The 24,301-nt window shown below is 50.0% G+C and overlaps 1 long non-coding RNA gene across 1 annotated transcript; it reads right to left on the bottom strand.

Annotated features, from left to right (window-relative positions):
• Positions 1–13,436: 13,436 nt before the first annotated feature.
• On the bottom strand, positions 13,437–19,661 carry LOC113194110 (uncharacterized). The gene is made up of 3 exons (XR_003302228.2): positions 19,534–19,661; positions 19,268–19,437; positions 13,437–13,790 (listed from the first exon to the last, which is right to left on the bottom strand). It is a non-coding gene; the product is annotated as an uncharacterized LOC113194110 (long non-coding RNA).
• Between the last annotated feature and the right edge of the window lie 4,640 nt (positions 19,662–24,301).

Raw genomic sequence — 24,301 nt, 5'->3', positions numbered from 1 at the left:
GATGGGGGGAGGACCGGCCTCGGCGCTCCGTGGGCCCGGAGGGGGTGCGGGCTGGGCGTGGGCCCTTGGCAGAGAATGGGGCTCCCCATCCTTAAGCAGCAGACTGTCCCCTCCCGCCCCCTCGGCCCCCCTGTCCCGGAGATCTCAGAGGCGCCGGCTGGGAGGTGAGTTAGTCCGCGTCCTTCCGAGCCGTGGAATGGGCGGGGAGGCTGGAGTGACGCGGGAGGAAGACGAGGGAGAAGGGGCCCGAGGGCCGCGAGGCGGCCAAAGTCCTGGTGAGGCCTTGAACTTCGGGTGTAGCCGACGGAGGGAGCAAAGACGGGGTCTGTCGGGAACCCAGGCTTCCTTCAGGCCTGCGCTGGGAACCCGGTCTGGGGGTGATCTGCTTCAGGACACCAAGCTTCAGTCCACTCTGCTTCGCTCGCCTCTGTCCAGCTGAACACCCGTTAGTTTAGCCCCTCTGAAGCTGGGAATTTGGTGAGAGTTGAAAATAAGTTTTGAAAGGCTTGAATCAGACAATTGGACACCTTCAGGAGGCATTTGGGGGAAGTTGAGGTGCAACGCAGTACTGTCTTCTCCCTTTTACCCCATGCCTTCGGCTTTTTTTTCTTGTTGTTTTTGTTTTTTTGTTACCGTTTTTTATCTCTGGGTCTTTCCCAAGAGAATGAATGACACTGCAGCTTGAGGGCTTGAGATTAGACTTTCCAAAAGTTTTATAAGAATGGGTGGGTGACAACAACAAATATATCCACAATACACTGATTTAAAAATAAATAAATAAATTACAGAAAGATCAGTAGAGGGAGAGGAGCAGGAGCAGGGGCAGATAGAAAGGGGAGGGGGTAAAATGCTGCAGACTGAATTAGAGCTAATTATATTCCACGCTTTTGTGATTATGTCAAAATGTATCATAATGTTATATATAACTAAAAAAAGAAAAGAATGAGTGGGTGAGCCACAGTGATAAGGTGTCCTTTTCTAGAGTGCCTTGGGAACTGAAATCTGAACTAGTTTTCTTGGAGGCAGGGAAATGGGTGACATGACCTCATAGACCCATGCACTTTGAGGCCCTAAAGGCTAAGCAAATTTAAACTCAGTTCCCTCAATTGATTCTTGGAAACACCGACTTTGCACACCAAGGAAAGGGTGGGATCCCTGGAGGTGCTGAGGGGTTGCCACACTGCAGGGCTCTTTCTCCTTTGCTGGGCAGATCCAAGGAAGGAGAAGCCTGGACCCAGAACCCCAGAATTCTCCAGAGTTGGGGCAGGGTGTTCCCTGGATGGAGGGTTTAACAGAAGATGACAACAAATCTTATTGTGGGGTTGGGTGCTATTGCCATCAAGCAGGAGTAGAAGAGGAAGAATGGGAAAGACAGGGCCCTGGAGAGTGGACTGTTTCAGACACTTGTCCCCAGAAACCTGGATTGGAGGATCCTTGGTACTGGAGACTACAGGGCTCTCATCTGAGGAAGTTTATACTGAAGACCAGGTGACCGTTTTTCACATTAGTGGAAAGAGCAGATAGTTGCATAGGACTTATTGTGTGTCAGGCGTTTTTGTAGGGTTACCAGATGGCTTGCGCTTTCCTGTCCCCGTTGAAATGAGATTCCCCCCAGACACCCACCCTGAATTTGCCCTACCTCTGCTTTCCTCCCCAATAAGCCAATTAAAGCAGGAGGTTAATGACCAAAGAAGCCATGGGGATTTGGAGGGTGGAAAACAAAGGGCAGAAACAAGTGTGTGTGAGTGGGCATGACTACTAAGTGGGGAAGGGACAGGCCTAAGGGCGAGGTGGGCAAGGCAAGTCCCTGCTGGGCCCACATCACTGATCCAACAAGCAAAAATCAGCCCTTTGAGTGTGTAAACGTCCACCCTGGGGCTTACACTGCGACTCCAGGCAAATATCCTCCAAGGCAGGAGAGGAGCCTGCGTGAACCTGGCACCCGGAGGGCAGGACATGCTGGTGGCGTGCACGCATACTTAGATGTGTGGCATGGTGTATGCAGTGTGTGTAGCATGTGCCTCCAGGTCATGTGGGGGAGTGCCTAACACAGAGGGACCTGAGGGTGGGCACCTAGAGGAGGCAGGTTTGGGGTGGGGTTTTTTTATTGCCTGTTTTTTTTTTTTTTTTGTACCAGGGATTGAACCCAGGGGCACTTAACAACTAAGCCACACCCCCAGTCCCTTTTTTATATTTTCTTTTAGAGACAGGGTCTCACTGAGTTGCTCAGGGCCTCAATAAGTTGCTGAGGCTGGCTTTGAACTTGCAATCCCCCTGCCTCAGTCGCCAGAGCTGCCGAGACTACCAGCAGGGTGGGTTTTTTCCAAGCTTCTCGTTTGGTTCCTGAAGCCTATGGGCTCCTTTGTTCAGTTCCCCCTCCACTGACAGTCCTGCCAGCCAGGCTACAGCCAAGCCACCTTGCTATCCAGGGGCTCTTCTCCCCCACCCCTGCCTGCTCAATCTAAGGTTATGGCAATGAGAGCAGAGGGCCTTACTTTAAAAATACCCCTACTCTTTGCCTTATGACAGAAAGGTATATAGGTGGCATGTCTCTCTCCTTGAGGAACTTGGAGGACCAAACTCTCTCTCCTCTTTTTTTTTTTCTTCCCTAGTATTAGGGATGGGATCAGAAGTCTTAAGCATGCTAGATGGGTGCTCTGCCACTAAACTACACCCCAAGCCCTCTTACCTTCACACCCACACACTGTACCGAGGACTGAACTTAGGGGCACTGTACCACTGAGCTACATCCCCAGCCCTTTTTATTTTTTATTTTGAGACAGGGTCTCACTAAGTTGTGTAGGGCCCCACTAAGTTGCTGAGGCTGGCCTCAAACTTGCAATCTTCTTGGCTCAGCCTCCCTAGTTGCTAGGATTATAGGCATGTACCACAGTGCCCAGCTAGCCTTTTCATCTTAATTATTGTATCCCCTACCCTGGGTGCCCCAGCACTGAGCACCTACCCTGTCCACAGCAGAGGTTCAGTAAGTGTATGTGTATGTATGTATGTATGTATCTAAATTATTGTGGCATTTCTTAAAAAAAAAAGAAAATAGATGAACTCTGAGGATCGAACCCAGTGCCTCACACATTGGAGGCAAGTGCTTTATCAAGAACTACAGCCCCAGCCCCCTTTCTTTAATTGGAGACAGTGTCTTGCTAAATTGCTTTAGGGCCTCCTGTGTTGCTGGGAGTGCAGGTATGCACCACCACACCTAGCAGTAAGGATGCATTAAGTATAACTGCATTTTTTATTTTATTTTTTTTTTTTTAAAGAGAGAGTGAGAGAGGAGAGAGAGAGAGAGAGAGAGAGAATTTTTAATATTTATTTTTTTTTTAGTTCTCGGCGGACACAACATCTTTGTTGGTATGTGGTGCTGAGGATCGAACCCGGGCCGCACGCATGCCAGGCGAGCGCGCTACCGCTTGAGCCACATCCCCAGCCCATAACTGCATTTTAAAAAAAATTTAGTTTTTAATTGTAGGTGGACACAATATTTTATTTATTTATTTTTAGTTGTAGTTGGACACAATACCTTTATTTTATTTACTTATTTATATGTGGTGCTGAGGATTGAACCCAGGGCCTCATGCATGCTAGGCGAGCGCTCTATTGTTCAGCCCCAGCCCCAGCCCCAAGTATAACTGCCTTTTTAAAATTTCAAAGTGTAAGAGGAAGGGGCAGGGCTCTGGAGCCAAACATGCTGTTTGTTAGTTAGTTCTGCCACCTTGGGGAGTCCTGTACCTCTGAGCCTCAATTTCCTCACCTCTAAGATGAAAATCATATGCCAAGTCCCTAGCCCAATACCTGGCTCCTCTCAGGTGTTCAGTCAGTGTCAGTTTCCTGGCCTTTCTTATTCTGTCCTTGCAGTTGACTTTAGATGGATTGTGGTCTTCACTAGTTAATTTTTATTCATTCATTTAGCCAGTCACTTTTTTTTTTTTTTTGTAGTACTAAGGATTGAACACAGGGGCACTTAACCACCTCACCACATCCCCAGCCCTTTTTAATATTTTATTAGAGACAGGGTCTCACTGAGTTGCTTGGGGCCTCGCTAAGTTTCTGAGGCTGGCTTGGAACTTGCGATCCTCCTGCCTCAGCCTCCCAAGTCACTGGGATTACAGGCATGCTCCATCCGCCTGGCTCCATCTGCCTGTGGGATTTCCATTCCCCCCCCCCCAAAAAAAAAAAAGCTCCTATAGGATGTGCTAGGTGCTGGAGAAGAGTCTGACCCATGATGTGTCACTTGAAGTTAGTTCTAGGTCAACTTGCTGAAATAAAATGAGACCAGCCAAACAGCAGATAATTCCAAAAATAATTCCCATTATGCACTGGCATGCAGGCGAACTCTGTCTGTCTGCCACTCTCTTCTCTCTTTTCTTTCTTCTCTCTTTATCTCTTTCTCTCATACACACACACACACACACACACATACACACACACACACACACACAGGCCTGGCCGCAGGGCAGGAAAGGTGGTGCGGTGAAGAGAGGTTTGTAGGAGGCTAGAGGACAGGAGAGCAGTGGAAACCCGGGCCGTGCTTGTCTGTGGAGTCCTGTCCCTTCTGTCCTCTGAGCACCTGTTATTGCTGTCTACACACTAAGTACCAAGGGCTGGGGACCTACACCTAACACTTGTCCCTCCCTAGTCCTAGGGAGGGTTCATCTCATCTCCAAGAGCTTTGTCGGCCAGCCTGCAGTTTAGACCTGGACAGACAAACATGTCTGCTCCTCCTCTGGGACTATCCCAGCATTCCCCCCAGGTCCCCTGCACTGTCTGATTTCCCCAGGGAGAGCTGCTCCAAGGGGCTGGGGTAGAGCCTGGGCCCCCCAGGACAGCTGGCTGACAGGGTCCCTGTGGGACTCAGGGCTGGACTCAGGCGTCCAGGAGGCAGGTGATACTGGAGCCTGTGACAGTTGGTCCCTAGATTCCTCACCCAGTGGCGCCAGCTCTGGTTTCTGGCTGGGAAGAGGGAGGGGGAGGGACACCTGGAGCCAGACAGGGCTGGGTACTCTCCTGGCTGCTCTGTGCATGTGTGTGTGTGTGCGTGTGTGTGCGCGAGCACATAGGCAGTAAACATGACTTTGGTGGGTTGTAGAGGGCAGTTTTTCCCGCTCTCTCTGTTCCAGGCACTGTGTGCTAGATATTAGAAGGGGATTCTGAAGGACAAAGCCCAGTCTGAGCCTGGTGTGGTATCGCACACCTATAATCCCAGCAGTTTGAAGGCTGAGACAGGAGGACTGCAATTTCAAAGCCAGCCTCAGCACCATCGAGGCACTAAGCAACTCAGAGAGACCCTGTCTCTAAATAAAATACAAAAATATAGGGCTGGGGATGTGGGATGTGCCTCAGTGGTGGAGTGCCCCTGAGTTCAATCCCTGATACCAAAAAAAAAAAAAAAAAAAAAAAAGTCTGGCACAGATGAATTGATGGATATGAACAGGATATTCTGCAGAGAATGCCCAGCTGGGATAGAAATTGAATGAGTTCTGGGCATGATGGCATACGCCCGTAATCCCAGCAACTCAGGAGGCTGAAGGAGAAGGATTGCAAATTCGAGGCCAGCCTAAGCAATTTAGCAAATCCTGTGTCAAAATTTAAAAAAAAAGAAAAGAAAAGAAAAGAAAAGAAAAAATTGGGGGCTGGGGATGTGGCTTAAGCAGCAGTGCGCTCGCCTGGCATGCGTGTGGCCCGGGTTCGATCCTCAGCACCACATACAAACAAGTGTGTCCGCCGAAAACTAAAAAATAAATATTAAAAACAAATTTTAAAAAATATATATTGGGGCTGGGGATGTGGCTCAAGCGGTAGCGCGCTCACCTTGCATGCGTGCGGCCCGGGTTCGATCCTCAGCACCACATACAAAACAAAGATGTTGTGTCCGCCAATGATTAAAGAATAAATATTAAAGTTCTCTCTCTCTCTCTCTCTCTCTCTCTCTCTCTCTCTCTCCCCCCTCTCACTCTCTCTTTAAAAAAATAAAATAAAATAAAATGCTCTTTGATCTTTCTGAAGCTCCATTTAAAAAAAAAAAAAAATATATATATATATATATATATATATATATATAAAAAGAAAAAATTGGAAGGGCTGAGGATGTAGCTTAGTGGTACAGCACCCCCTTGGGGTCCATCCCCTATATGGGTGGTGGGGATAGAAGTTGAGTGAGGAAGTGGGTAAATGAATAGTTCATTCATTATCTAATGGCCTCATTTTACAGAAGAGATGAAGGCCTAGAGAACTCAGGTCCTGTGACTCCTTTTCTGCCTTCTGTTCCATCATACTTCCTTTTCAGGAAAGGGAAGAGGAAGACAGAGGATGGGAAAGGACTTGCTATTTCCTGGATGCCTGTTTGGTGCAGGATCTTTGCTTAGTCTTTTCAGACTTCATAGCTTTAATCTTCATAAATCCTTGAAGCTGAAGTTGCTGTCTCTCTGCTTAACATGAGAGACCTGAGTCTCAGAGAGGTCAAGTGACTTGCCCAGGTCATACAGCCGGTAAGTCAAGACTTCAGTGGTCTAAGCCAGAGTTTTCTGATGTCAGAGCCTGGGATCCCAGAGACAGTGATACCCAGTGAGGGCTTGGAGGCTGTGAAGGAATCCACTGTGGAGCTGGAGCAGATTGGAGAGGCTTCCTGGATGAAGTATCCGATGTCGCCTCTGAAGGATGGATGAGGTTTATTCTAAGGGAGAGAACTGGAGGGATATCTGGAGCTTGGTGGCAGAGGTGGTCAAGGAGTCTTGCTGGTTAGGTAGGTGGCTAGCTTTTTGTAGACCCTGGAGTGGACAGGTTCAAAAAACATGTTTTTGAGCCTTGGCCACCAGATGGCACTGCAGGCCAGTTACCAGGAGGGGGCCCCTGGCTGGGTTCTGACCCTAGGGCACAAGTGCTCTTCCCCTGCTGAGCTAGGGCTCCATGCTCTACCCTACACTCCTCAGATATCATCTCAGGCTTCCACTTGGCCCTCTCGGGCTTCTGATGGACATCCAATATGGATGGGGCAATCAAGCTATCAGTCTATTCCTGATTTAGAATGAACACCCAGGTGGTGGGCATCTTGGTGGGTCCGATCAACTCCTTGGGTCATCCTGAGTCCCCTCCAGCTGTTTAGACTGGCTTATTGTCTAGCTCCCTCCTAACCCCCTGGGAGTCACTGTTGAGGGGAAAAATTAAGGAAACAGGCATCCAAGTCCAACCAACTTGGGTCTGAAGGGAAATGATATCTACCTAATGCCCAGCACAGTGGCACATGCCTGTAATCCCAGTGGCTCGGAAGGCTAAGGTAGGAGGATTGCGAGTTCAAAGCCAGCCTCAGCAACTTAGCTAGACCCTGCCTCTAAGTAAAAAAAGGACTGGGGATGTGGCTCAGTGGTTAAGTGCCCCTGGGTTTAATCCCTGGTATCAAAACAAACAATAACAACAACAACAACAACAAAAAAACCTACCTAACAAGAATTTAAAGATTTTCACCGGTCAGTCAATATATAGTGAGCATCTGCTATGTTGGGCACTGCTTTGGCATCAGAGATATATCAGAGAACAAGACATATAAAATCCCTCCTCTCATGGAGCCGATATTCTATGGGGGGAGGGGAGGCAATGGTAAACAAATAGACAATGTCCTTTCTGGCAGTGATAGTTGCTACAAAGAAAAATAAAATGGGGCTGGCAACTTAGCTTATGGCAGAGCACTCACCTAACAAGCAAAGGGCCCTGGGTTCAATCCCCAGTATAGCAGTGGTGCACACCTGTCATCCCAGTGATTCTGGAGGCTGAGGCAGGAGGACTGCAAGTTCAAAGCCAACCCAGCAAATTAATGAGACCCTGTCTCAAAATAAAAAGGGCTGGGGTCTAACTCAGTGGTAGAGGCCCCTGGGATAAATCATTAATACCACTGAATAAATAAATAATTTTTGTTGTGGTGGTGGTGCTGGGGATTGAACCCAGGGCCTTGGGCATGCAAAGCAAGCACTCTACCAACTGAGGTAGATCCTCAGCCCAGTAAATAATTTTTTTTTAAGTAAAAAAAAAAAGCAGGATATGAAGGTGGAAGGGTTTGAGGTAAAGCTAATTTGGGAAAGATGATCGTGTTGTGAGAATTTCACTAACGTATATAAAGCATGTAGCACAGTGCCTGGCATAGGCTAGTATTGTTACTATTCTTCCCTTTTTCTGCCCTTCTTCTTCCTTGTACTCCCTTTCCTCTGCCCTGAATTCTCCATGCCTCCTCCCAGCAACCCCTGCAGGGAAACAGGTGCTGGTTTGGGAACTGCAAGCCCAATTTCTGGCTCTTGTTTCCACCAGTCTGAACTAGCTCCTCCGCCAGCTTCTGGTAAATGACATCACCATCCACCTGGTTGCTCAAGCCAGAAATCTGGAGCCTTCTCAGAGTCCTCTCTTTCACCTAATTTCCTCCCATCCGGTCTAGCAACAAGTTCTCTCTACTAAACCTCAATAACATTTCCCAAGAACTGGGCCTGGGGGCTGGGGCTGTAGCTCAGTGGCAGAGCACTTGCCTAGCACATGTGAGGCACTGGATTCCATCCTCAGCACCACATAAAAATGAATAAATAAAATAAAGGTATATAAAAAAAAAGAACTGGGGATGTGGCTTAGTGGTAGAGCAGTTGTCTAGCATGTGCAAGGCCCTGAGTTCAATTCTGAGTACCAAAGAAAAGAAGAAATAAAAATCCCATGTCCATTAACTTCCTGTTACGCTCTGCTCCTGCTACCCTCCCGATGTGAGCCATCGTCACCATGTCTGAAATTGCCTGTAACTGGTCTCCCTGCCTCTGTCCTTGCCTTGCCCCTGCCTGCTTCAGTCCACTCTCCACACAGCAGTCAGAGAGATCATTTAAAAGAAATCTAGCTGTCTGGGTGTGAGGGTGCATGCCTGTAATAACTCGGGAGGCTGAGACAGGACGATTGCAAGTTCAAGGCCAACCTCCTCAACCTAGAGAGTCCCACACCAATGCAGTGAGACCTGGTCTCAAAATAAACAACAACAACAAAAATAAAATCAAAATGCCTGAGTTCTAAATAAATAAATAATAAAAAACCAAAAAGGGCTGGGGCTGGGGCTCAGTGGTAGAGCGCTTGCCTCGCACGCGTGAGGCCCTGGGTTTGATCCTCAGCACCACAAAAATATTAATTTTTAGTATCCAAGTAAATAAATAAATAAATAAATGGAAGAAATCTAACTGGGTTTGGTGACCTGTGTCTGTAATCCCAGTAATTCTAAAGATTGATGCAGGAGGATCCCAAGTTTGAGACTAGCCTGGGCAAGTTAGTTATAACCTATCTCAAAATATAAAGGATTGGGAGCATGGTGTAGTGGTACACGCCTGTAATCCCAGTGGCTCCGGAGACTGAGACAGGAGGATGGTGAGTTCAAAGCCAGCCTCAGCTATGGTGAGGCACTAAGCAACTCAGAGAGACCCTGTCTCTAAATAAAATACAAAATATGGCTGGGGATGTGGCTCAGTGGTCGAATGACCCTGAGTTCAATCCCCAGTATATTCTAATAAATAAATAAAATCTACTCATGAAACCCTCCTGCTTGAAACCCTGGACTAGCTTTCCTTTGCCTTTAGATTCAGGTTCCTTCCTGTAGTTACGTTCTTCATGATCTGGCCCTTGTCCTCCTATCCAGCTGACCCTAAACCTCCCTCCTGTTACTCCACCTTTCACCTGGGTAGGATAATGCTTCTTCATCTTCCATTTCAATGTCATTTTTCCCCCCAGAAATTCCCCCTGATTACTTTTGTGTGTCTTTTTTACCATTCCTGAGAACTACATTGTAACTATTTATTTGGTAGCAGGGATTGAACTGAGGGGTGCTTAACCACTGAGCCACATCCTCTGCGCTCCCCCCCCCCCCGCCCTTTAATGTATTTTAATTAGAGACAGGGTCTCGCTGAGTGACAGGGCCTCACCAAGTTGCTGGGACTGGCTTTGAACTTGCAATCCTCCTGCCTAAGTCTCCTGAGCTGCAGGGATTACAGGCATGCACCACTGCACCCGTCCTGCTTATGTTTATTACTCCAATACATCAGAAGCTCCGTTGAGGACAAGAACTGGATCTAGTCTACTCCTGTGTTCCAGTGCCTGGCACACAGTAGATGTTCAATACATGTTTGCTCTTTGGAAGTTGTGCCTGTTCATCTATACTTTCCTCCCCACCACATATGCTGCCCAATATTCAACTTCTCGCTCTGCTTTTCTACCCTATTTCATTCCACACCCTGCTCCATGTCTTCCCTCCCTTTGTCACCTAACCTCTCACAGCTCCCCCATCTGGCCCCCAGGGGGTGCTGTCTGCAAGAGGCTTGGCCTATACTGTCACTGGATTCCTCAATTTCCACACCTAGACTGGGGCTCAGGAATGTGATCACTGTGCTAACTCACTGACGTAGCTTTTGGCTGGTGGACCAGCAAGTATCTCTAGACTGTAAACCCCTCCTCCCGGTCACTGCTGGCAAAATGAGACTTGCACAAGGAATGCATGGCTCGCAGGCTTCTGCCAGGCCCTCGGCTCTTAGGCCTTTCACTTGCTTTCCCTCTGTCTTGAATGCACCCTCCAGACCTGTGTCATGTCCTCTGAGGAGCCTTCCTTGCCAAGCCGATGGATGTGCACCCCCACAAGGCTACAGCACCCGTATTTGCCCGTGCTGGTAATTAGCCCTCAGTGTTCAAAGCCAATTTCTATGTTCTGCGTGCTACACCAGACTGAAAGAGCTTCCAGCAGGACAGTGGATGTTTCTTTCCAAAGCCTAACACAGAGGAGGCACTCGGCACGTGATATGATAATAGTAATTATTATTATTAGTGTTTTTTTTTCGGTATTGGGAATTGAAGCCAGGGATACTCTAGCACTAAGCTAGATCCTCAGCCCTTTTTCTTTTCTTTTTGGTAGTACTGGAACTTGAACCCAGGGTCTCACACATGCTAGGCGTGTGCTCTACCACTGGACTACATCCCCAGTCCTTATTTTCTATTTTGAGACAGGTATCACTAGGTTTCAGAGGCTGGCCTCAAACTTGAGATCTTCCTGCCTCAACCTCCCAAGTCCTGGGGTTGTAAGTGTGCACTACTGCTCCTGGCTCCAAATTTGTTGAGTCAATGATTGATTGAAAGGATCAAAGGGGAAAATTCCATATGTAATTCTGATAAGTCCTTCCTTATCTTTGGGTTTCAGTTTCCTCTTCTGTGAAGTTGGCACAGGAGAATTGTTATGCTGGTAAATGTTTAATAAAGAGGAGTGGGGAAAGCTGTGATTTGTGGCAAATATGAACCTCTATGGTGTAAATTCTCTCACCATGGCTGATTTCAATGTGAACACCGGCTTATATTAGCAGGTTCAGCTGCTCTCAGCTCGACACTGCAGGTGAAGATGGTCTCAGACACATTTTTTTTTTTTTTAAGTACTGGGGAGTGAGCCAGGTGCTATGCATGCCTGTAATCCCAGTGGCTCTGGAGGTTGAGGCAGGAGGATTTCGAGTTCACAGCCAGTCTCAGCAACTTAGCGAGGCCCTAAGCAACTCAGTGAGACCCTGTCTCTAAATAAAATGCAAAAAGGACGAGGCATGTTGTTCAGTGGTTAAGGACTATTTAAAAAAAAAAAAAAAGTACTGGAGATTGAACCCAGGAGTGCTCTGCTCAGGGCTCTATCCTCAGCTCTTTTTAAGTTTTTTTTTTGTTTTTTTTTTTTTAATTTTGAGACAGACTCCATAAATTGCTGAGGCTGGCCTTGAACTTGCAATCCTCCTGCACCAGCCTCCCAAGCAGCTGGAATATAGGTATGCACCACCGCACCAGGCTCTCCCAAGGTATTCTTCTAGCTGCACCTTCTTGCACTAGTCCCTATCCCAGCTCCCTCAGGAGCCTGGGGGTCAGAGGTCAGGCTGTTACACTTTCATTACGTCCCCAGACCTCCAATTATTTCTTCTATCCAGTCCCAAGTGTCCTCGAGGCACTTGCATGCCTTTCCAGATGATTAACTGCCCTCTCAGGCATTCTTGGTAGACTACTCATGACCTACTGGTTGACCTCGTCCTGATGTTCAGACCTTTGCAGAGAGACTACCTATTCTGGCCTCCCTATGTTTCTGTGCCCCAACTTTCCACATTGCCTGGAGCGCCCAGTGAGTAGGAGCTATGTCCAGTCTCAGTTTTTATCTTATTTGACTTCTGACCTCTGACCCTTTGGTGCCTCTGTCCTCTCAGAATTCCTTCTGCTTCTACTGGGGATGTAGCTTAGTGGTGGAGCACTTGCCTAGCATGTGCTAAGGCCCTGGGTTCAATCCCCAGTGCTGCAAAAAGAAGAAATATTTAGTCCCTCCCTAGGTTTTCTGCTGCCTGCCTGGGGGTTCCTTTTTGGTCCCCTTCACCCATTTCTCCTCCTTTGTCCACACAGCCAACGATTCCAGCCCTGGCTACAACTTTCTTCACCTGACTTTTCAAGCAGGAGCCTGTAGTTGGACAAGGAGCCTGCCTACTACCTGTGACCGCCTGCAGATTCCTTAGCACCTCTGAACCTGTTTTCCCTACCTATAAAATGAAGATAATGGTAGCAATTACCTCATGGGATTGTTGTACAATTAGTGGGGAAAAGCATTTAAAGTACTGACATAGCAGCATCTAGTACACAGAAAGTGCTTAATAAATGTTGGTTGTTATTATTCAGGATTCAGCTTAATCATCCCTTCCATAACAGCAAGCTGGGTCAGGTGCATCCAGTCCCTGACCCTGAGCCTCCCCTTTTGAGAACTTCCACCACTTTAAAACGTTTCTGTGTGTGTGTGTGTGTGTGTGTGTGTGTGTGTTTTCAGGAATTAGGGATTGAAACAACGTGGCTCTACTGCCAGCTAAACAGCCCCAGCCCTATTTTATTTTTAGTTATTTATTTTTAGTGTGGGAATGGATCCAAGGGATGCTGAGCCACATCTCCAGCCATTTCGTTTTTATTTTTTAATGTTTTCTTTTGGGACAGGGTCTCACTAAACTGCTTAGGGCCTCACTAAATTGCTGAAGCTGGCCTTGAACTCAGCCTCCCTAGTTGCTGGGATTACAGGTGTGTGCATCACACCTGGCAACTTTCATCACTTGTTCCACGAGGATACACAGACGGCCCTGAGTAAATACTTGTGAATGAATGAGTGAGCAAAAGATATGGATTACTTTCTCTCCTGAAAGGACACGTGGCCAGGGCCTTCTGCTACTCAGGGCTAGACACGCCCATCGGGAAGAAGGTGGGGCTGTCCGCGGGCCCCCTCCAGCAGGTGGCGCCAGCGCCTGTCGGTCTCTTCCCGGGGCCACCTCCCTTGCCCTGGCTGATCTCATCCACCGACGTTGAGAGGTCCAGCTGATGCTGGACAGATGGGGTCCTGACGCCCGAGCAAGGGTCCAGGCCCCAGGCAGCTGGGGTGACTCCCTCATCCCTCTCGGAGAGATGTTTTCTTTCTGTCTTCTTTTACAGTGCTGGGGATTGCACCCAGGAGTGCGCGACCACTGAGCTACTCCTGCAGCCCGTTTTAATTTTTTTAATTCGAGATAGGGTCTGGCTGAATTGCCTAGGATGGCCTTGCAATCCTCCTGTTTAAGAATCCCCAGTCGCTGGGATGACAGGCAGGCACCTCCTCACCCCTCTGGAAAGATGTTTGCCTATGAGTTTCCCAGAGGAACTTGGAAGGAAAGGGAGTGGGGCCACCGTGGAGGAAAGAGGCCCGCCAGAGGGACTGTGAGTGCAGACCATGAGAGTGACGGTGAGACTGGTGTTCTCCTGGGGACCTGAAATGAGAGACAGTGAAGTCAATCGAGAGTCAAAAGCTGAGATCTAGGAACCACAGTGTGGGAGGCCATGCGGTGAAATCAATCAGCCAAAGAGGAAGGGGAGGCCTGGTTTCCATGACAACGATAGTGTTTGTGGCAAGCTGGGGACTCCTGGGTCCCCAGGGCCCATGAGCAGTGATTCATCACAGGAAAGGGAAGGCTGCAGAGGGACCCTGGTGCTGGGGACCGGATGCCCTGTGGCTCCTGCAGTCTCTCAACCCTGGCCCCTGGGCTTCTGCTGTGCCTGGGAGGGGACCTGAAGGATGGAGGAACTGAGCCCCCACGGGGTCCACCCTGTGTTCCACACATACGCACGTCTCTCTCATTGCTCACAACATGCTTGTGGAAATACTGTCATCCCCTATTTTAAAGAAAATTGTCTTGGTGACATAGGTAAGTATATGAATGGCAGAACCAGGATTAGCACACAGGATAGTCCGACTCAGCACTCTTGGGAAGACCCAGAAAGCAGAAAAGGACGAAGAGGAACATAGGGTATAGCTCAGGCCTCAGAGGACACGGAGAAAGGATCCTTCCATCTCCCCCAGCCTCGCTTGCCTGCCTGTCCTGCGTGAGCCCAACACTGAGAGGGAGGGAGGCTGGCAAACGGCCTTTCTGATGTAGGCAAGAAACTGTATCCAGCCTACTTTCTATTTGCCTTCAAGACCAAGAGAATAGGCCCGAACATCCATCCCTTTTCACTTTCTCTGTCCTGGTCCTGAGTGTAGGAGTACGTGTCAATCTGTGTGCGTGTGTGAGTGAGTGATATTCTCGTAATCGTCCTATCTGCTTACCCCCAAACTCCAACCCCTAATGGAACCTGGGGGTTCCCAGCTTCTTCTGGTCCCTATCAGAATAATCTCATTCTTGTTCAGCTGTGGGGCCCCCACAATTTCAGTACCAACGGGGTATCCCCATCACACCCTAGGCCTCCATGACATGCAAGAGGGAAACCCAACCCCTTGTTCTTTCTTCTCCTGTAGCAAAATGGATGGAGGTTGGAAGGGCCTTAGAAATCTAAGGATTGGGAATGTGGCTCAGTGACAGAGTGCTTGCCTGGCATGGGCAAGGCCCTGGGTTCAATCCCCAGCACTGGAAGGAAAACAAGAACTAAAAAGAGTAGAGAGACCTTTCAGTCTGGTCCTGTTGCTCTGTGGATGTGGAAACTGAGGCCCGAAAAAGGCAGTCTTTTTTTTTTTTTGAAGTCACAGAGCAAGTGATGGAAGAGTGAACTAGATTCCCTGCCTGCAGATTCCAAGTGCTCTGATCCCAGAAGGAACTTCTTGAATTTGGTGCTGGGTTCTCTGGAACAGAAACAGGCAGGTGAGCACAGAGAGAAAAAGCAGATTAAATGGAACAAGCTGGCACAGTGTAGCATGTGAAAAGAAGGTGCCCAGTTCATGTCCCACCTGTCAACCATGTTCCATCAGGAATCATGGAGGTGAGCCAGGTGCGGTGGCACACGCCTGTAATCCCAGCAACTTGGGAGGCTGAGGCAAATACTTGTGAACTATGGAGTGATATGAATGTTGTCGGTTGTCACGGAAGGCCAGTCGTGTCTGGTGGGACCTGAGAGAGCTGCCATATGGTCTACAGGTGGGGGGTAAACCGAGATGCTCAACCTTTGATCTTTGGGAGAGTCAAAGAAGAGCATGAACTTTCAACCTGCCCCACACTTTCGTAATCCTCCTTCTTGGGGATGGGGGTGGGGAGGTGGGCAGCAGGTTCCTGCAGACCCCAGGGGTGCCCAGAGGCTGTGGGAAGCTGAGCACTAATTAGCTGCTGGCTCCCTAATTGGGCTTAATTGCTTCCAAGTGATCAGCAATTAAGAGGTTGCTTCAATTAGCACAGGGAGGGTGACAACTCAGCTGGGACTGGTCAGGGCTCCCCTTGGGAGGGGGAGGAAGTGGAGGAAGATGGCCTCCTAGCAGGACGGCCCTTCCACCCTGTGATGGGGGAGCATCACAGCCTTCTCCTGCACTGCAGCTTCTCTGACTTCAGTTCACCCCCTTTGACAAGCTCTCTGACTTTTCTGCCCAGGTGAGACCTGGGATCTGGGTCTGGCTCCACCACTAGCTTCCTTGTGACTTTGGCGTGGACGGCCATGGGGTCAAGGTGGGGAATGTAGGCTTTGAAGCCAGGTCTCTAGAGTTTGAATCCCAGGCCCTCCGATTCTTGGTTGTGAGATGCTGGAGTGCTTTGTTTTCTCACCTGAGCCAAAGAACTGATGATGGTCCCCGTTGTGCTGGCTATTCACAACAGTGGCTGGCTTTGTAAACACTCAATAACTATTAGCTGGTTTAGAATTCCCTCTCCAAACTCAGCGTCTTCATTTATAAAGTGACAGGTCAAAGTGTTTTTATTAAGTTTATTTTTTAGTTATAGGTGGACACATGTCTTCAACTTTATGTGGTGCTGAGAATCTAGCATGTGCCTCACCCATGCTAGGCGAGTGTTCTACCTCTGAGCCACAACCCCAGCCCTAAAAGTGTTTTTTATTGAGAAATTCCCATCTCAGCCCAGAACAATCACTGAATCAAAATATCCAAGACTTTGGTCATTGACAGGTTTTGTGTATGTGAAAGTATGTGTGGTGCTGGGGATGGAACCTAGGACCCAGAGCATGTTAAATATGCGCTCTAAGTTGGACACAGTGGCACACATCCATAATCCCAGCAACTCAGGAGGCTGAGGCAGAATAATCTCAACTTTGAGTCCAGCCTGGTCAATTAAGAGAGGCTCTGTCTCAAAATAAAAAAGTAAAATGACTGGAGCTGTGGCTCAGCGGTAAAAGCACCCGCGGATTCAATTCTCAGTACCAAGAGACACACATCCTTGCTTACCTCTGAGCCACCTCTGCCCTGAAGGCAGCACCTCCTTTGGTAGTTTTTTTATTTTTATTTTTGGCTTTGTTTTGTTTGGTACTGGAAATTCAACCCAGGGGCACTTTACCTCTGAGCTACATTTCCAGTTTTTTTTTTTTGGGGGGGGGCGGGGAGGGTGGGTAATAGGGATTGAACTCAGGGGCACTCAACCACTGAGCTACATCCCCAGCCCTATTTTTTTTTTTTTTTTTTGTATTTTATTTATAGACAGGGTCTAACTGAGTTGCTTAGTACCTCGGTGTTGCTGAGGCTGGCTTTGAACTCCTGATCCTCCTGCCTCAGCCTCTAGAGCTGCTGAAATTACCAGCGTCCATCACTGCACCCGGCCCCAGTTCTTTATTTTGAGACAGGGTCTCACTAAATTGCTGAGGCTGACCTTGAACTTGCGATCTTTCTGCCTCAGCCTCCCAAGTCTCTGGGATTATGGGCATGTGCCACCTTGCCCAGTTTACATTGGCAGTTTTGAAGGCCCTCTCTCTCAAGAAATTGTGATGCCCAATGAGGTTTGAAATCACCGAATGGATGGTCTCAAAAGATTCCCCCAGCCTGGCACAGCTCTTCTCTGCCCTGTGCCACACCAGACCCCTCTGCCTATCCTTCAGAGGAGTGGCAGTTTGGACCAGAGGCCATTACCACCTGTGCAGCTGGAAGCAGTTCCTTCTCACCCATTTGGAATCCTCAATAAAATGAAAATAATGACCTTGCCATGCTCACCTCCCAGGGCTTCCTGGAGATTATGTTTTACTAGGTATAGGACCTGCTATAAAGGTAAGCAATTATATTGTTCCTTCCTTTGATAAACATTTATTGAAGGCCTAGCATATACCTATTTCCTTTAGCCAGAGTTGTCTACAGAGTACCAGCTCCTGGAAAGATCCATCCCAAACCATCAGATAAGTCAAGTTTTGGGGCCAATCTCTTTTTTTCTTTTAGCTCCTGCTTGGAATCAAATGGATGGGAAGAGCCTAGAACAAGCCCTGACACATAGGTAGCTTCATTACTATTGTTATTATGACTATGCCCCAGGCTTCGAGCCCAGAGAGGCCTAGATGCAGTGCACACATGGAGCTCAAGTGAATGAAGGCAGTGAGGGGAGAAGTAGGTGATGAAGAATGGATTGTGTAGGAGAAGTAGAGGGAGAAATTGCGACCCTTGAAGGGGCCAATTCATGAGGGAGCTACAAGGAAGATATATATTCACAGGGCTAAATGTGTTTTGATAGGGCCAGGCGCGGTGGTGCATGCCTGTAATCCTAGCGGCTTGGGAGGCTGAGACAGAAGGATCAAGAGTTCAAAGCCAGCCTCAGCAACTTAGCAAGACCGTGTCTCTAAATAAAATATAAAAAAAGGGCTAGGGATATGGTTCAGTGGTTAAGTGTCCCTGGGTTCAATCGCCAGTACCAAAAAACAATATGCACCAGGGCCTGTGGTCGGTGCTGGAAATAGAGAAGATCACCAGATTCACAAAACATTAACCCTCAAGGAGGTCCCCTCATGGGAGAAGACATATATATACATAGCATCACTACTGTGGGACAAGGGATGTTGGAGGCTCAGTGGGGACACCTGATCCAGGCACTTTTAAATGACCCTGGAGAATGGATAGGAGTTGGCCAAAGGGCAAGGTATATGCTAAGTCCAGGAAGGTTGGCTTAGAAGAAGCAAAAGTCAGAATTACTGGCATTTAGAGAGCAAGGGATGGGGCTGGCACTGCAGGCTTTACAAGCCAGGTCATAGGATTTGGAGTGTATCCCAGATACAACGGAGATCCACTTTGATTTGAAGTCTTGTGGAAACATGACATGGTTTTTCTTTTGGAAAGATCATCTCTGGGGGTAGGATGAGACCCAGGCAAGGGTGGGGGCCCTTGCCAGGTGGGAGGTGCCTGCAGGCACCCAGGTGAGGCTAGGTGCTCAGAACAGGGAGCTGGAGGCGAGCTCAGAGGGAGAGAGACTTTGTAGGAAGAGCTACAGAACTTGGGGGTCCTTGGCTGCGGGAGACGGAGTGGATAAGTCTGAGGAAGCTGAATGGGGCCAGGATGGTGTTGGGAAGAATGAAGAATTCCATCTGGGGCTGGGGCTGGGGCTCAGTGGTGGAGCACTTGCCTAGCATGTGCAATCTGAGGCACTCCAAAAAAGGAAAAATATCATCTGGGACATCAAAAAGGGATGGCAAGTGGTAGAGCTTGACACCCACTTGGAATGCCTGAGTCCTCCTCTAAGAATTGTCAAGAGGGCTGGGGCTGGGGCTCAGCGGTAGAGCGCTCATCTAGCATGTGCAAGGCCCTGGGTTCAATCCTCAGCACCACATAAAAATAAATAAATAAAATATAGGTATTGTGTCCAACTACAATTACAACATAAAATATTAAAAAATTAAAAAATTTAAATAAAAAAGAATTGTCGAGAGTGGAAGGCTGCTCACCCTTAGCCCAGTACCAGGCCCTCCCTCTCCCCAGTCTCTCTGGAACAGACTGAAAATTCCTGGCCCAGAGTCACCCTGTTGGGGCAGGCTTTCCTGGATCTTCCCCAGCTCACAGGGAGGCACATACCTGTGTGCCTGCTCCTTGGTGACACATGTTGGGAGGAGCACTGGAGGTGAGTGAGTTCAGGGGAGTTTCCCACTCCCAACTTCTGAGGTCTCTGGCCTTAGTTGTAACTTGGATCAGGAAGTAACTCCCCGGGCCTGGAGCACACAGGACAGCAGGGTGCCATGGACAAGCTGTAGACAAGGCAAGCAGAGCACCCACCTTTCAGTCCTGATCTTAGCCCCTCTGGATGGGAGACTATGAGCACCACAGGGTTCATCTTGTCTTACCACTGCACCTTCAAGATGGTTCCAAGATGGTTCCGTTTGGGCTGGGGATGTGGCTCAAGCGGTAGCGCGCTCGCCTGGCATGCGTGCGGTCCGGGTTTGATCCTCAGCACCACATACAAACAAAGATGTTGTGTCCGCTGAAAAATAAAAAATAAATATTAAAAAAAAAAAAAAAGATGGTTCCGTTTGGATGGTGGTCACATGACTGTCTCATACCTCCACCCTTGAGTGTCAATGTGTTTGAAGGCAGAATTCTCCCCCACCGGTTCTGCAGTGGGAAAGTCATGGTGCCCTTGTCCACCGGCCCCAGCACACATCTCCATTTCCAGCTCCTCCCCAAGTGCTTCAGCCTCCTTCAGCCATTTCCTTGCCCTCCCTCTCTGTGAAAATGTGACTTGAATTAACTCTTGGGAGAAAAATCACAGAAACCAGGAAAGGGGGGCCTTGGGGAGGGGGCAGTGAGTCACGTTTCCATGTGTATTTTTCAAACTTTCCAATGGAAGTTTGGAAAACAACAGTCCTTTGGTTGCCAGCTTGGACCTGCTTCCCCAGCACAGAGTCCTGTGTTCTGTTTCCCCCTCAGCTCGCTTCTCCCTCTGGGCTTGTGCTATTGTAGGGTTACTGGGAGGACCTTCCTGGGGTAGAGCTTTAGTCTCTTCTCTTTTCATCTACCCCTGCTTCTAGGTGGACCCATGGGGACTGCAGCAGGACTGGGGACTTTATCTCTGTGGTCATTCTGGCCAAGCCTCCAACACTTGAGAACTTCCAATGGTGCCAGGAAGCCCTGGGCTCTAGGAACCTCTTCTCTGCCCCCACGTCCTTCTTGTCTTTGCATTCCAATTTGCAGAGGGCCCATGGCTGAGGGTGGAACTTGTGGACGCCCAGGGAGAAGCTCTAAGAGGAGAGGCCTCACCCCGAGGAGATGGCAAGGCAGAAAACACATGGAGAGGAAAAAGAGCATGATGGCATGGCCCGTCCCTCTTGTGTTCTGGGCCCTGGGCCACACCCTTAGCACATCTGCTGTCAGGTACAACCTCCTGCAGCCCTGGGAAGAGGCGTCAGGATCCCCATTTTGCATATAGAAACCCAGGATCAGCCAGAGAAATGAGTGGGAGCCCTGAGGATGATGAGCAGATAGTGGTCCCCTTGAGAAACGCATGGGAAGGCAGATCATGGCCCTAGCCAGCCCCTCCTCGCAGGCCCTGAGCCCTTGGATTATCCCTTCATCTGCTTCCTTTGGGCGGGGTAAAGGGGTCCTGGGCTAGCTGTCCCTCTATCCTGCTCCCTCTGGGGGGATGCCCCCCCAGTTTCTGACTAATCCTTTCCAGCTGCAGTGGCATATCCTGCCCTGCTGTGCCCATGCCAGAGACAACCCACATCACATGGGCCACATCTGGCTCCATTTGAGCACACCCCACCCTCCCCTCCCTTGTGCTTCCCCCTCCTCTGCCCAGGGGCCAGAATGGGGAGCGCCTCTCAGGACCCCTCTCTGGCTCCACCAGCCCTGTTCGCCTCCCCTTCCCTTCCTCCTGCTCAGCCTCCATGCCTGGGACATCTTGGCCGGGTCCTTCACTGCCCCCTCCCTCATCATATCCTGACTTCTTGGCCCCACCCCTTTCCATCCCCCTCTGAACTGTGGATTGGGAAGGTGGCATTTTGCAAGGCCCAAGTCTCTAGAGCTGTCCCAGGGTAGGGGGAAGGCCTGGCAGCACGGGACTAAATTGCCCCTAGCCCAGCCTTCTGGCCTCTTGCCAGCTCGGGCTTGGGAGGGGAGAAGACCCCGAGATGTGCGTGCATGAACGGGTATGGCTGGGCTAGCAGGGCGGGGTTGCAGGGCCGAGCCAGTGCCAGGGCTCACCCTCTCTAGGTCTTTTGTGAGGGATGGGAGGAGCCTGGAAGGGCCTCCAGCTACCGGCCTTGCTCCTCCTTCCTCCTTGCTTAGCAACCGTTGTCACCGGGTAAATATTTGCCCCATCAGGATCTGGCACTGGAGCAGGGACATCAGCCAGGGTAGCTGCCCCTCTCCTCAATTCCTCGACCTCTCTCTGCCCATCTCCCCACTTCAGGGACCCGCAGTCTGGACTCCAGATATGGTTCCAGCCCCTCCCTCACAGAAGGCTTCCTCCCCAGCCTCCCCCCTTTCCCCACTCTCACCTCCCCTTCATTCCCACTCACTGGGTGCTCAACTCACTGTGGACCATCCACCCTCTCTGGACCCATTAGGAACTTGAGCAAGGGCCACCCCTAAGCCAGACAGATCCTCTGCCTCTGCCCCACCGTAGCCCTCTGGGAGCCCAGCCTGGCTATGGCTCCTAGTACACTGTTGGTGCTCACTGAGCTCCAGGACCTCACCCCTTTCCTTCAACAGGAAATATGCCTCCCACCTCCAAACCTTAGCTTTACTCCATGAAGCCTGGGGGAGGAAGGGAGTAATGTTTTGCTGGAAGCCATTCTCCATCCTCAGGCCAGAAACCTCCCCATCAGGAAGTCAGCGCCATTTTTACCTTCTCTGGGGTAGGATTGAGGGGACCAAGGCCAGAGGGAAACAGATACCCCCTTACCCCTTCCTGGGCACTGACAGGACAGGGTTGGAGAGCCTGCCAGCTTCAGCCCTGCATCCTGCCCCTTGTAACCAGGTCCCTGCCACCCCTCTCTTCTTTTAGTGGTTTTCTCATTACCTGTCATTGCGATGAAGAGCCCCTTTAGGGGTCAGGGCCAAAGTGAGGTGCACACTCTGACTGCCCAATGGACAAAAAGGGCTAAGGGGGTGCCCCTTTGGGCGGGCCTGTGGGCTGGCTTAGGAATAGCAGAAGGGGAATCTGGGGAGTTAGACTAATTCTGGTCTAGACCCAAGGGGGTTGGGCTGTGCAATGCTCTGACTCCTCCCAGCTAAAGTTCTGTCTTCAAGGCAGTGACTGTTGAAATGCTGGCCCAAACTCAGCAGGCCCTTCCCCATCCCATGGGGGCTCCTGATGGCGCAGAGAACCTGCTCATCCCTTTGCTTTTGGCAGCCCCTCTTCCCAGCTTCTCCACAAAGTGCCCCTTGCTCCATCCCATCCCACCCATCAGGAAACCTCCAATCCCTCCTTGCTGAAACTTTGCACTCCCAGTTGCTGGTAGAGAGGTTTCTACCCGGACTCAGGAACTTGTGGGCTACTGGAGCTGGAGACAGGGGTAGATTTGCCACTGAGCTAAGGAAGGTGAAGCTTCAGGGCTGCTGAGCCACCAAGACCATATGGCTACTCTCTAGAGCCATATGTCGAAATCCGCAGAAGATCCTTCCCTGGTTCATGGGGATCGAACCCAGGTCCTCTTGAAAGTTAGGTGAGGACTCTACCGCTGAGCTACCTGGCCAGTCCTTATTTTGAGACAGAGTCGCTGAGTTGCCTAGGCTGGCCTCAAACTTGAGATTCCCCTGCCTCAGCCTCTCGATTTTCTGGGATTACAGGTGTACACCACCACCACCATGCCGGGTCCTTGGTTGTATTCTTCGAGGGCCTCCCCTCAAAACTGTATGTGCTTTAGGTAGGATGAGCAGTTATCCCGATTTTAGCATTAAACGTCCCATGTCCTAGGAAGTCCCTATCCTGAGCAGACCAAACAAATGTCCATCCTACTTTCATGCCCTCAAAACATCTGGTCCACACCTGGACAGGAAAGAGCGAGAAAAGGATTCCTTTTCTGTCTCCCTTACTGCAAACGTGGGGACGGCGGCGGGGAGGGGGACTCTTTTCTCCAACTCCAGTCCTAGAGTTGTGGAGCTTCTGTTTGTTTCCTTGGCAACAGGGAGAGGAAACCCCCATTTAGGAGGCCGGGGAGGCCCCAGCAACCACACACACAAATACACACAGACTCACATGCGGCCGCCCACACGCAGCCGCCTGCGTCAGCATCGGCCTTCAGCGCCGCCTCCGGGGTGTGGAACCCGCTGGGAGCCGAGCCAGAGCGGAGCCAGACAGCCAGCTGCAGGGATCGGCCACCTGGCCCCGCCCACGCCGCGGTCGCCCCGCCCATTTCCACCCCGAATCGAATCGGGGCAGGTGGTGAGGGGCCGAAGCCGGGATGCGGGAAAAGGTGGCACTGCTGGATGGCGGGCAGCCCGCGGTCGGATCTCTGTTTGCTCTAGTCTGATGTGCATTGTGGCAGTTTTGTGTATTGTGAGTGTTGTGCCAGTTTAGGGAGCTGGAGGCGCGCGGGTAGGGTGGCCATCTCCGCCCAGTAGTGTGGGGAAGGTGATTTGGAAGTTGGGAACAGAGTTCCTGGACAGGCCCTGGGACTTACTATTAGACTGGGTTCCTTGCGGTTTAGGCTAGAGAGAGAAACCTGGGGTCTGGGGCCTACTTCTGTCACCTGTCAGGTATGTGGCCTTGAGCAAATCAGTTAACTTGTCCAAGGTCTCGGTCTCTTTATCTGTAATATGGGGATAATGGTATTTGCTAGTGCTCCTTAAAGAGATTTGAAAAGGCAAAGGTAGCAATCTTTGTGAAAGAGTTGTCACCTGGGAGACACCTGCACAGGTGAGAGGTGTGAGGGATTGGTTCTCTGCTCTTCATCCAGCTGGCCCTTCCGGCCTGGCTGGAGCAGTGAGCTCATCAGACGCCTCCCACATCACAGGAGCAGCAATGCCCATGCCTTGGGGTGGATTGGCTCCTTAAAATCTGTCCAGCTAACAAGGCCTTAAGCAACTCAACAAGATCCTGTCTCAAAGTAAAAAAACAAGGGGCTGGGGTTGTAGCTTAGTGGTTGAGCGCTTGCCTCCCATGCGTGA

Source organism: Urocitellus parryii, chromosome 11, assembly GCF_045843805.1.
Source record: "Urocitellus parryii isolate mUroPar1 chromosome 11, mUroPar1.hap1, whole genome shotgun sequence".
NCBI classification, from domain to species: domain Eukaryota; kingdom Metazoa; phylum Chordata; class Mammalia; order Rodentia; family Sciuridae; genus Urocitellus; species Urocitellus parryii.
This window is presented reverse-complemented; position numbering and strand designations above follow the sequence as displayed.